This window comes from Pinus tabuliformis, chromosome J (assembly GCF_031772625.1).
Source record: "Pinus tabuliformis cultivar Carrire ecotype Pingquan chromosome J, CPIR1, whole genome shotgun sequence".
Lineage (NCBI taxonomy): Eukaryota > Viridiplantae > Streptophyta > Pinopsida > Pinales > Pinaceae > Pinus > Pinus tabuliformis.
In genome coordinates this window covers 28,085,548-28,100,096 of record NC_142295.1, presented here as the reverse complement: position 1 = coordinate 28,100,096, position 14,549 = coordinate 28,085,548, and positions in this window count along the sequence as shown.

Here is a 14,549-nt window from a genome sequence, read left to right as displayed (position 1 = left end):
GGGGTTTTCAAATAATTTGTTAGGTCCCTATACTACTAGTGTAACCCCTTATTGTTATTAGTACAACCCGCTTATTATATCGTCGTGCCCATGTAGTCCCCATATTGTTATTATTGTGCCCCATAGAAGCCCACTATTGTTTTTTTTTTTTTTTTACAGGAACGGTTATGGAGCTTTGTATTAATCTTGGGCAGAATGCCAAAATCTGATTACATTATGTGCTTCTTTGTCTTGATGCATTTCTTCACTAAGAATGTAGCTGAGACTTACATGATTCTTCCTTGGATAGACCCCTGCTGAGTTATTTTCAGAGATTTTCCCCCACTTGAAAATACAAACGAATTGTTTTAGTAATAGGCAGTAGAACATGGCAGCAGTCTAATTATGGAATGGGTTCCCATGATTCTTCTTCCTCTTTCAGCTTAGTCCCAGCAGAGAGACGGGCAACTTTATTAGCTTCGATGTCCACCTTTTTATTGTGGATTCTCAACACATGGTAGTACTTCAAATCCTGAAAGTTGCTTTCCAAGCCTTTGATCCTGGTGATCAGCCTTGCTAGATTGAGGTCCGGTACTGGATTGCTGGAAACCATTGCATTTATAATGACTTGAGAGTCGCCTATGACAGTTGCTTCATTAATGTCCAGTTCTTTAAGGGTCTTGAGTCCTTGGAAGAGGGCTAAGGCCTCAGCTTGGATGCTGGTAGTGTAACCAAGACCCCAAGCGTAGGAGTGAATTTTTTCCCCGGTTTGATTTAGAACAACACCTCCTGCACCAGCTTTGCCCAGATTTCCCTTTGCTGCTCCGTCAAAGAAAAGTGAGTGCCTTGCTTGCGATTTAAGCCACTCTTGGAAGTCATTCTCGGGCTTTCTTATTTGCCATTCTTTGATAGTGGGGGCTTTTTTGACTGCTGGATGAAATTGAAGTTCTAGCGTTGATCCCCATGCTATGTCCTGCTGTCTGAGATTGGAGTCGTCTTTTAGATCAATCAAGCACTCCTTTATGTGACTTTTAATTTTGGTTTCTAGGACTTTGTGGCTCTGTTTTGTGTTTCTAAAAATTCTTTTATTACGCTCTATCCATAACTGCCAACAAATAATTTTTGGGAGGACAGCCCATGATGCTTTGATAATCAGATTTTTAGGAGGAGGTCCTGGAAATCTGTTTGCCCATTCAGAGAAAAGTTCAGATGTGGAGCGAGGAACAGTGAAATTAGGATCCAGGTCGTGGGTAAAATAGGACCAAATCTGCCTGGAGAAGCTGCAATCTAGCATTAGATGGACTGCTGTCTCAGCGTTGTCATTGCACAGAGGACAGATGGAAGGGCCGTGGAAGCCTTTCTTTTGCAAGTTATCATAAGTTAAAAATTTTCCGTGGCAGTAAACCCAGGCGAAGAAATCGACCTTGGGCCAAGAGGGTAGTTGCCAGATGCCTTTCCAAGGAGCTGGATTCGTAGGAACATGAGGTCGCTTGGTAAGTTTAGCATACCCCTGTGCGACTGTATATCCGCTGCCTTTTGGCCCCCAGCCCATCTCATCTCTCTTCCGCGAATGCGTTGGTGCCAGACCATGGAGGACGTCGAGGAGCGTGGTCCACTCTGAGATCAGGTTGTCCGGCACATGTAAATGCTTCCAGCCTGCCCATTTCGCATCATTCCAGCATGAAATATCCCACAAGGTTTGCATGCCTTCGCTGTCCATCCAACAGCGCAGCAAATTTATGGATGCTCTGGTTTCAATTGGCTCCTTGTTCATTATTCTGTCCGACCATATATTAATTTTTTTCCCGTTGCCTGGTATCCAGTAGGAGTGGGCGGAGATTAGTGATGCTGCTCTGTCATATAATTTGAGGAATGTCGAATTTGGCCGGCGTATCACATTGTCTAAGCATCTGGCTCTTGGACCTCTGAAATATTTTTTCCAGAGCGCCTTTTGGGCCCAGCCAGGATTGGGGGCGATGATCCTCCAAACAATTTTTGCAGCCATTGCCACGTTCTGTTGGCGAAGATTCTTGAAATTTAGGCCACCTTCCCACAGCGGCTTGGAGATGATATCCCAGCTGACAAGAGGGATCTTTTTTTCATTTTGTCTCCCTCCCTTCCAGAAGAACCTCCTTATGTATTCCTCCATTTTGCTTAGGATGATTGTCAGAGCGAGAAGCCCTGAGAATTGGAATAGAGGCAAGCTGTTGAGAACAAATTTTATTAAGACTGTTTTGCCTGCAACATTCAGCCAGGAGTATCCCCATGCTTGAATCTTTGCCTTGAACTTTTCTAACTGAGGGAGCCAATATTTGCTAGATGATCTCCTAGAAGCCCACTATTGTTATTATTGTGCCCTTACATTATTATTGTTATGTCAGCTCTGATTATATTATGACCCCTTAGACTCCTATATATAGAAAGGAGGTCATCTCATTTGTATCATCCAAGAATTGTTCATTTGTATAATGTAAAGGAGGTTGCCCCTCGAAGAGGTTGAATTCTAAGGTGTTTATATTTCTTTTCTATCTTTTTGTGATCTAGTTTCATAACATTTGGTATCAGAGCTTTGGATTCTAGGGTTTCACTGCTCCAAATAGGTCATCGTGGCATTTTCGCTATAACTTTTTTCGCTACGAAGTGTCAGAAGCTAAAAAAAAACCCATTTGAGAAGAAATCGGTCTGAACCTCAGGTCCGAATTGCATATCTTGTTTCACTATATTTTAAGAGACAATCCAAGAAATTTAGGGTTTTCGCAGGCTCCCGAATTACATCCCAAATAGGTGACCCGTGGAAAATCATCATAACTGTCTCTCTGAGCATCAGATTGAAATTTCGTAAGAAGTTACAGACTGATGGCAGACTGTAGTTTTCTATATATATTTTTCAGATTCGAAGGTCAAAACAATGACACGTGGCACTTCATACAAGTTCGCTCTTCTGAAAAGGTATATAATCAGGTCATCTTGGGAGATTGTGCATAACTCTTTCTTGAAGAATCCAATTTTGATCAGACTGGTGGCATTGGAAAGAGGACGCAGAGGGATACTGCACGGCGTGATTTCAGAACTGGAAGATCCAAAATTATAGAGTTAGAGTCATTTCAAGATCGAGCTCCTAAAATCAAGAAAAGGTGATATGAGGAAGTTTGATGGCAAGGATCTAGTAAATTGGATATTACAGATGGAGAAATATTTTGATCTACATGAGGTGCAATTGTTAGAAAAGGTACGTATTGCATCTTCATATTTATAACCGGACCAATTTTTATGGTATAAAGGGCTTTTTTCTCGTAAACCACTTGTGACGTGGTCAATTTTCACGGAGGAAATGGTAGCACATTATGAGGATACAAAGAGAAACACCTTCTTTAGCCAATTGATAAATATCAAACAAAAGTGCTCAATGAAAGAGCACATTGAGGACTTTCAAAAATTGAATATAAGGGAAAATGGTATTCCAAAGAAGCAGAGGATTGATTTCTCCATAGGGACTTTAAAGGATAACATTCAACATGAGGTTCATCTTTGGGAACCTGATTCATTGGAAAAGGCATTCAGGTTGGCAAGAAAAGTGGAAAGAAAAATTATGGCAACAATGAATTCTACCCCTCACGACTATAAACATGGAAGTGTTGTTTCTCCTAGCCTTCCACAACCTACAAGGTTGACACCACAACAATTGGAAGAAAAAAGAGCAAAAGGACTTTGTTACAATTGTGATAACAAATACATTAAAGGTCATAAGTGTGCTGAGAAGAAATTATTTTACATTGATTGTGAAGAGGAGGAAGAAAAGGATCAAGAAAGATCAAAAGAAGAGGATATACACCAAGAACCAACCCCAAAGAAAGAAGAAATGAATCTGGCCATATCTTGTAAAGCATTGGCAAGAATTACCACTCCTCAAAATTTCAAGATAGAAGGACATATCAAGAAGAAAAACGTGCAAGAAGCGAAGGATCACATCGAGAAAGAAGAAATGAATCCGACCATATATTGTAATGCATTGGCCGGAATTACCACTCCTCAAACTATCAAGATAGAAGGACATATCAAGAATAAAAATGTTCAAGAAGTGAAAGATCACAACGAACATCAAGAAATGAATCCGACCATATCTTGTAATGCATTGGAAGAAATTACCACTCCTCAAACTCTCAAGATAGAAGGACATATCAAGAAGAAAAATATTCAAGCAATGAAAGATCACATCGAGCATCAACAACAAGTTCTCCAACTTTTAAAGGATTACGTCAATTTGGTGTAGAATCGAATGAAAAAACATGCAAATCAACATCGCAATGAAAGAAGTTTTGATGTAGGCGATTGGGTATTTTTACGGCTATATCTCAAGCAAGCTATTTATGAGAAGGAAATGTTGGCAATACTACATGCACTTAAGAAATGGCGACCTTACCTAATGGGAAGACACTTCAAGGTAAAAATGGATCATGGTAGTCTTAAATACTTTTTAGAATAAAGATTATCTTTAGAAGAATAGAAAAAATGGGTCACAAATATGTTGGGTTATGACTTTGAAATCATTTATAAAAAGGGGAAGAAAAATGTTGTTGCAGATGCACTCTCAAGAAAGGATGAGGATGTGGAAGCATTGTTTTGTGCTATTTATATTATCTGACCAAATTGGATAAATGAAGCAAGGGTTGAATGGAAGAAGGATGAAGAAGTGTGGCCACTCATTCAAAAGTTGCAGAAGATCCCAGTTCAAACAATATTGCTAGAACTTGACAAGGAAGGAAAAATCATATTGGAACTTGAAGCAGTCACAGAAACAAGAACCCGACAGCTACAAAATCGATCAATTTCAGAGTATCTCATCAAGTGGAAGAACTTACCCGCTGAAGATTCCACATGGGAGGACAAGAATTTTATACAAAAGCATCAAGAACTACTCAAGCATTGATGACAACACTTTTTGAAGGAGAGGGGCATGTTAGGTCCCTACACTACTAGCGTAACCCCTTATTGTTATTAGTAAAACCCCCTTATTATATTGTTGTGCCCATGTAGTCCCTATATTGTTATTATTGTGCCCCATAGAAGACCACTATTGTTATTATTGTTATGTCAGCTCTGATTATGTTATGACCCCTTAGACCCTTATATATAGAAAGGAGGTCTTGTCATATGTATCATCCAAGAATTGTTCATTTGTGTAATATAAAGGAGGTTTCCCCCTCGAAGAGGCTGAATTCTAAGGCGTTTATATTTCTTTTCTATATTTTTGTGAGCTAGTTTCATAACATAATTCAATTGAGATTTTAAATTATTTATTGAAAAAAATCAAGAAAATTTGGAAAAAAACTTAGTGAAAAACAACTTAAGAAAATGCGCCAAATTTGAATTATTTTAATATCTAAATTAAAACATCTTTGCATACATTGAATGCCACATTTCTCCTCTACCAACTTGTTGAAGTGATGCTCTCATTCATAGAATTGAATGTCACCAACAAATTGAGAAAAATGACCCAAAAAATTGAATCCATAAACATGTTTGCATCCCAATAGATGTCTTCTTATAAAAATTGAGATCATCTTTGTTGACTTGTGAGTTTTCCCAATGCATCGTGAATCGACCAAGCTTTTAAAAAATCAACAATATTTTGCCAAAGACTTCTCATGTGGCATTTGTTTCTTGATTAACTTGCAACGTTGATAGTGATAAGATACACTTTGCAGATTATATAAATTAGATGATTGTCCAATAATATCCATCTATTGATACATGATTCTATTTACAATATTTCTTGACATCAATATGGAAATTTTTTGATTTTGACTATTAAATAAAACAAACAAATTATAATGACCACTTTTCATTACACTTTAATTAAAAAATATGTTTTTAACAAATTTCAAAATATCAATACACTATACCATTAATACCCATTGCAAACATCCAACCAAAATCCAAAAATGTTTGAACCAATAAAACTTTTTCCCACTCCTATTTTTATTTTTACCTTAAATGTTTTATTTATACTCCCTTGTCTCCTCTCCTTCATTCTCAACTTGACTTTTATTGTCATCTCTTTCATTTAATACTCTTAAATTAAATTACACTTATTAATCTTTACTTTTTCTCCATTTTACATTAAATTGATCATAGTAATAAATAAACTACAGAGAAGGAAATGAGTACTTGACCTTAAACCTTACACACAACTTTATCATTTGAATTGTATGAGATGGTTTTATAGGGCATGGATTTCACACTTGCGGGGAAGAATAACAACAGGAGAATAACCCCAAGTTTAAGTAAATATCTCTCCATTCCCAACCTTACGAGCATAATATGAATGCTTTGTTTAAAAGTTTCCATTTCGTCAATATTTTATGAATGTGTCTAAGTAACATTGTCGTGAAGGGTTGTTGTTATTATCAGTCCCTGTCATCTCGGTATGGGACTATATTAACCGAAAACGGCGAAGTTACTATTAGTTGAGTCGTTTATTAGTGTCAGTTAATCGAGTATAATCAAAGTTTTCAGGCACATAGTAATTTACTGTCTTATTTGGCCTCTTCTCGAGACGGGGAGGCAAAAACATACGTTATAATTATTTATTTCTGTCCGATCACTGTTAGACAAGCGCAATGCTAACTTAATGCTACCATTAATTCCCAAGCATTTAATGTTTGGGATAATGTTCACTGATATCTCATTTTGTGGAGACAACCCTATATTGTCTTATTTCAAATTTCAAACAGGTGGCCTACATGAAAATGTGCATGGCAAGACTGCATGAAAATGCACGTGGCGAGTGTGGTGAGAGGAGAGGAGGTGTATTAGCGAGAGTGGTGAGCATGGCGAGAGGAGAGGAGGTGTATTATCTTTTGAAGTTTCCATTACCTTTCTGTGCAACAACTACCAGCTTATGCAGATGATTATCTTCATGTCATTCTTGAAGATCGAAAAAAGCAAGATATCATATGGAGGTAAGGACTTATATAGGGCACCTGTGTATCAAAAGTTTTCAATTTCATAGAGGTCATGAGTTGGATTGTCAAAGCGAATGAGGATCGCCAGAGAAGAGTGTGAGGCTCGCCAGAGAAGGGAGTATGCCCGCCAAGAGAGAATGGTCTCAATTGCTTGCAACTCAACGCCATTTAAGCCCTCCTATGATCACAAAATGCAAACATGTTGCTTACCTGTAGAGTATTCTTCCTTACTCTCACGAAGAGGGAGGAAGGTTTCCTCGTGCTTCACTATTGTATCAGACGCTTCCTTGACATCAGCTGCAGCTACATTTGCAAAATGAGCACATCTAGTATCTGTAGGGTAGCAATTCGGAAATTCCTCCAATTCCTTTTTTATATTTTCCTTGGAGCAACTTGAAGTATCATCACCTTGAAGCCTTTTCTTGGCCTGTTCCATACATGGGTGGAGTAGCAACTGTAGATCTTCTTTCTGTTTGATTTTCTTGATAAGTTCCATCTCAGATGCATCACATGTAGCCTTCTGTGTTTCCAGCCTTGCCATGAGGGCATTGCAGACAGCTTGATTCAACCTTCCTTGTTCCTTATACACAATGCTTTGGTGCAGGGCATCTCTTATCATCTTCTCCAAGCACATCCTATATGAGGACTGTGTTTCAGACCATCGCCTTTGCTTCTCTACTCTTCTCCTGTGCTTAATCAATATAGATTCCAAATCTTCTAACGCCAGATGCTCTGCTTCATTTTGTTCTTGTACAATTGATCTGCTCTTAAACAATGGTTCATGTTCCTTGATTTCCTTCCAGTTACAGGACCGAATCTGTGGATTGCACGCCACATAGCTTCTTCTTCTTCCACCGTCCATCTTTTTCTACTGGGTGTACTAGAAGATACATACCAAGCATAATTTGTAGGTCGGTTTCCATTTAATAACTTCAAATACTCATCTGCCTGCTTTTGTATTGTAACTATAGCAGCTGGGGCAAGCCCAAACTGGCTCTTTCTTTCACGGAAAGAAGGTGGCCATGAATGACAATCTGCAACTGGAGGCACCCGTCTGGGGTGCTCTATCAATGTCTCTGTTCTAATTCCATATGTCCACACATATAGCAGGCCATTGTTACAGTTATGGAAACCATTCATCTATTAGGTGACAACATGCGGAGTCCATGCAAAACAAAATGTGGATCCCTTTCCAAGACGTGGAGCTCTTTCTAAGGATAATTTTCCACTAACGACATATGTGATTCCACCACCTTTTTGGTATGGGAATGTATGTAGAGATGTCGATTTATTTATTTTTAGCATCAGAATCTATAAACGAGTATCTGATCACCGCACAGTTTGTATGTGTTCGAGCACCAGGTCCCTACCTTTATCAAAACCACAACAACAACAGTTGTTTCAAGAGCATTTTTTTATGCCAACAATTGGTGATTTCAGGGAATCGTGATATTAAGAATCTGCCATGCATATCTGTTCTTTCTTGTAAGAATATATCTTGAAAAATCCCACGAAATTTAAGTCAACAATCCTTAATTATATGTACTATGAAGCATTATACTTGTGCGAAAAGGGTTTGTGACTTGGACGAGCTAAAAGGGTTGGTACTTACCTAAGGTTTTGAATTGAAAACATTTGACAATAAATCTTCGGACATGGCTTCTACAGGTCCAAATGTTGTAAAAGCATCTATGTTTTGTCCTCATCTATTATTCTACTTCCATCCTTTCTACTGTGAATTACTATAAGTGTCTTCTTTGTTGTAAGAACATAGCTTGCGTTGAAAATTGGTACAATGAAGAGTTTACACATGCATAAGCATCGCTTATGTCTTAGCAACAGTTCTATGTCTTTGCAATCTTTGTAATTGGTGTTGCAGTTTTTGGGAATAAAATCACGCACAACAGCTTTAACTTCAATAAAATCACGCACATCAGCTTTAACTTTGAAGTCAACCCATGCAGTCCTCAACCACCCGCTCCTTGCTCCTCCCATTTAAGACAGGGACTAGTTGTCGTGCAACCCTCCTTGTTAAATCTATGGGGACCATTTGTTTGGGAATCCCTTTTGGCAATCCACTTTTACTTACATATTTTCTTATCCACCTATCTTCTTCCCTGGCATCTTTACCAAATATTTTATAATATCATTTGTCTTAACTGACTTACTTCATCCTTTACTTTTTCATAATATACCAACCAAAGGTTTTCTTTTATAATCCATTCACGATGATCTCTTTCTTTATATATATATATATATATATATATAGATATATATACATATATTCCAAATGGTTTTCTTATTTATTCACTAATAGTTTGTTTTTTAGCATTTGTAAAGTATGGGTGTAATGTTACTTTGGCATTGAGAGGTGTTTTATATCTCAATATGGAAAAGATGTTGTCACATAATGTTACATTTTAAAATTAAAAAATAATACTTACATTAACAGATAAAAAAATACTAATAATAAAAAATTAATGTTTACCATAAATAAAATTCTTTAATTTGAAACTAAAAGTAGTTGAAAGTTAAAAAAAAAAATACTTTTTAGTATGAGGGAGATAAGTAATTCCTTCACTACTTAATATGGAGTTGACAAATGGCATGTACAAATAATATTATTGATACTATACTAGCCTAGGTCCATCTTAACCCCAAATCTAACAAGTGTCGTCGGGGATCAAATATCTCGAGGTGCAATCTTCTTTTTTAGTGCAAAACTTGAGGAAATGTTTGCACCTCATAGATTTGATCCCTCTTGGCGCTTGATAGATCTGGGGTTAAGATGGATCTAGTTAGTTTTAGTCATGAGCGGTCACACACAATTTGTTGAAGATATGATTATTTTGATCATTTTAAATATGATAAATATGTCTAAGATTAATATGGTCAATTTAATTTTAAATTTGCTTAGTTACCTCAGTTTGTTGAGATGATAGAGATTGTTAATAACTTGAATGATGGAAAATGATAAAATAAAAAATTTGAATGCAAAGTGATAATGTAACACTGTTGAATGATAGAAAATGTGAATAATAAGAATGTATTCAATTGCAAATTGTCTTCATTGTGATCAATCTCACACTGTTTTCTTTTATTTTTCTTATTGTCACACCTATTAGTTTTTCCATCTTTTCATATCGATCATATGGAAAGTGCGGTTGAAATCATAGACCATTAAAATCTTTAACTCAAGCTATTGTAGTAAATGTCATACCTTGTCTCTCTTGCTCTCCAATATTAATAGTAGATTTCTGCAAAGTCAATCATTTTGACATATGGAGTGTTAAACCCCAAGTATGTTTCAATGGTAATTGTTTTCTATTACCTCGTTTGAATGCAAAGTGACTAACAATGTTCAATGATAGAAAATGAGAATAATAAGAATGTAGTTAATTACAAATAGTTTACAGTTTCAAGAAGCAAACATTTCAAGTAAGTGAACATTTTATTTAAGATGAAAATTCAAGTATTTTATTTATGGTTGAATTATTGTAACACATAAAGCAATGCACGTTGTCAATAATTTTTTTGTGCTTCCATTAAAATCATTGCATATAGTGTAAGCAATCAAATAGGATTAGTAATCAAATCTACAATAAAACAATGCATCTCTTTCAGTGAAAAACCAAAATATTCACGACTTTCTAAATCCAACTTCTTTTACCTTTTGTGAAAACTTTACTTCCTCTTCCTCTATGGTTAATAACGTTAATTATTATATAATACTATATAATATTTGCATTTGTCTCTTTGTGCCTCCTTCTTCTTCCCTCTCTCTCCCCCTCCCTCTCTACCCCATCTCTCTCTCTCCCCCTCCCTTCTTTCCCTCTCTCCCCCCTTATTTCGCTCTCTCTCTCCTCTCCTTCTCTCTCTTCCCTCCTCCTCTCCTCTCTCCTCCACCATCTCTCCATCTCTCCCTTGTCACTTCCTATCTCTCTCTCTCCACCTCTATCTCTCTATGTCTATGTTCTTCCCTCCCTCTCTCGCCCCCTCCAACTTCATCTTTTTCTCTCTCCATCTCTCCTTATCTTTCTCCATCCCTCTCACTCGTCCTTCCTCTCTCTCCCTCTTCCCTCCCCCCCCCCCCCCCTCTCTTCTCTCCCCCCCCCCTCTCTCTCTGCCCTCAAACTATATCACTATATCCATCCCTCTCTCCTTCTCTATCCCCCTCAATCTTGTGTCTCTCTTTCTCTCTCTTTGCCCCTTCTCTCCCTCTCTTTCTCCCCTCCTTCTCTCTCTCTTCCCTCATTCTCTCCTCTCTCTCTCTCTCTCCACCTACACCTCTGTATTTGTTCTTCCCTCCCTCTCTCCCCCTCTCCAACTTCATCCCTCTCCCTCCCTCTCTCCCCCTCTCCAACTTCATCCCTCTCCCTCCCTCTCTCCTCTCTCTCTCTCTCCCCCCCACCCTCCAGCTCTTTCACTATCTCTATCCCTCTCTTCTTCTCTCCCCCCTCTCTTTCTCTCTCTCTTTCCCCCCTCTCTCTCTCCCCTCCATCTATATGATTGAGAATTGTCACTCTGTGTAATTAATAATATATGTAAGGTCTAATATAATAATACTTAAAATTGGAGATGATTATTATTATAATATTTTGGAATACTAATAATCAACGTTATGTATTATTATACCAATAATAATATATAAGAAATAACTTGTTAAAGAAACAATAGTATGTTAAATTTATAGAGAAACCAATTTCTTCTGATCAAATTGGTAGTTTTGTGCCTTACATTTTACATTTTGTGTTTTGTATTTACATTATATTTTTGTAATGTAATGTAAAATTAAAACACCTAGAACTGGGTGTCTCCTCACCAACTGCACCACATTAACTTGGGTCAAACACCATTCAATGTTGAAATGATGCACTCCATCAGCTGGTGGCCTAGCGTCACACTTCTTCTCCATGTGTTATGCTCTCATGTTAGACCTAATACCTCATTTAATGCTCGTGATGATGCCTATTTACTAGCTCAGTGGTATTTATCTTCATTCCTCTCCAACGACTTGAAGAGAACAACCATTGACATCTCACATTTTCCCCTGCCATTGCATCCCAAGCTCATTCTATAAGCTTCTCAGTCCTACAGATCAACGTTATGGTCATAGAATGTGGTCACACATGTTGCGGAGGCAGAGGGCATGGGTGTCCACCCAACGTTCCTTGGCAACCACATGGTGTTATTTGACCCTGACATCCCTAACCACATCAGATGCAGGGTGGAAACCTTGGAGGTGGAGGAGCGCATAAGACTTGGTGATGGGCACTGGACCATTTGAAACTTATTAGTGCGTCATCTCTTAAACTTGGAGCTTGCTCGAGATGGAGATGAAAGACAGGTGGTTGAATTAAATGCATATGTCATCCGCATAAGAGCATTGCTCTTCAAACTCTCTAGAACCATTGGCATAGATTTTTCCACATATGTCCACTTCCTCCACGTCCTCAAGATCTCTGGAAAGGTCTACATATCAACATCATTCTCATTAGCCCTACTCTCGTTCTCCCTCCATTATCCTGGCAGGTGACGAGTGAGGCAGAGGCTCGCTGGATCAAGGGCCTCTAAATCAACAATCTGTTGTCAAGGATGGTAGTTCGAAGTTGCTTCCCATCATCATTGCCCAACCCATTGACAAGGAACCTTCTCCTCAAATCCACAACTCCTTTGAATGCCTTATAGTGGAGGAAACTCCAAATGCAAAACTTTTTATCAATAGGAGAAGCGATGAAGCAGACCCCAGTCAATCAAATTCAACTCCTTCATATTTCAAAGGAAAGCACATAACATGAGCAGGTTCTCTACCTTGCTCTATTTGCTTCAATCTTTCCTATGTTCTCATAATGGCATGTGCATTGTTAGCCACACTTGCAGACACTTTGGCAGAAGATTTCTTGTAATATGTCTGAGTTTTTTTTTTTTTGCATGCACAATGATTTTGTATCAAACTTTTACTCTTCTTAACAGACCATATGGTTTCCCCTTCTAGAGCGGATGGTCCCCATCAAGCTCTTATGAGTGGGGCCTCGACGCTAGGACTCATAATGATTCTCTGAATGGAACTTATGTACTATATTTTTGCTAATGTAAAGTTGCCTACTTGCCTACAAAAAAAATGTAAAATGTTATACAGAATAGTTAAAAATATTTTATCGTATTTTATATTTTACAATGCACTCAAAAAATATAATATAAAATGTAAAATGTAAAATGTTGACATACTTACATTACATTAAATTACACCTACACATCTCCCCCATACTAGGTTGTAGAGCGTCGTGCGGTGCAATGATGTGTAATTCATTCTATATTCAGTTGACATTCAATATATATATATATATATAATAAAAAGAATAGTTTACTATCGATTATAAATAATATAATTCTTTATCATCTTTATATAGAGAAAAATAAATAATTTAAATTTGAAATTTTCTTAAATGATCACTTTCCTTTTTGAGGGAGATGTGTAATTTATTCCATTCTTGATACAAATTTCATATATATAATTTAAAAAATATTAATAACAACAAAAGGTTGATGTGGATTATAAATAAATAAAAATTCAAATTGTGTGATGTAAAAGATTTTAATATTATATATAGATAGAGAGACATGTAACATTTTACAAATATTAGTAACAAAAATAATTCTATATATTATACAAAACAAGTGAAAATAAAAAATAGATTATATTTAAAGCATTTTATTGTTCAAAACTATCATAGATCCATCTTAACTCTGTATCTACCAATAACTTGGAGGAATCAAATTTCTTGATGTGCAAACCTTTCCTCAAGTTTTGCACTCAAAAAGAAGTTTGTATCTTGAGAGATTTTATCTTTCTTGGCACTTGGTAGATTCAGAATTAAGATGGATCTATGCTAGTATATTTCAATTAAAATATTTAAAATAATTAAGTATATTAATATATTTAATTATTTTGATTTAGAAATTATTATTATTATTATTATTATTCTAGAGGAACCCAACAACCTGCATAACACATAGTTACTGGTAAACCTCTGGGGGTTTACGACTTGCCCTCCACTCCGTAAATTGGGTTACAACTTGGGGGATTTGAATCATGGATCTCTGAGTTTTCACAAATTTCACATTACTTTGATCGGCAATTGAGTTATTATTTTTAAGCTTACTTATCAATCATAAATTTTAATTACTATATTATTTTAGATTTTTTATTTCAATAATAAGTATAGAAAACATTAATGTCTATATCTAAAAATTACTAATATATGTTGGGCCAACCCATACCACTCTAACATGAAGTTGCAATTTTGGCCCAATCTATACCACTTTAACTTGAAATTGCAATTTTAGAAGAAGTTTGAATTTATAAAATTAAGAAAATGAATTAAAAACTTGGACCAAGCCCAAAATGCAATGATAGATGTCCATTAACAATCATAAGTTGTGAGTTCTTGGAGGCAACTTGGTTTGCTTGGTTGTGTTTGTGAAAGTCCATTTATTGCTTGATTGCCAACTTGGAGATCTCTATGATAAATCAGCGACGTAATGTTCCAACTATCATTGGAGATATTGATATTGTAGTCTTACCAATTGTGTAGATAATAATTT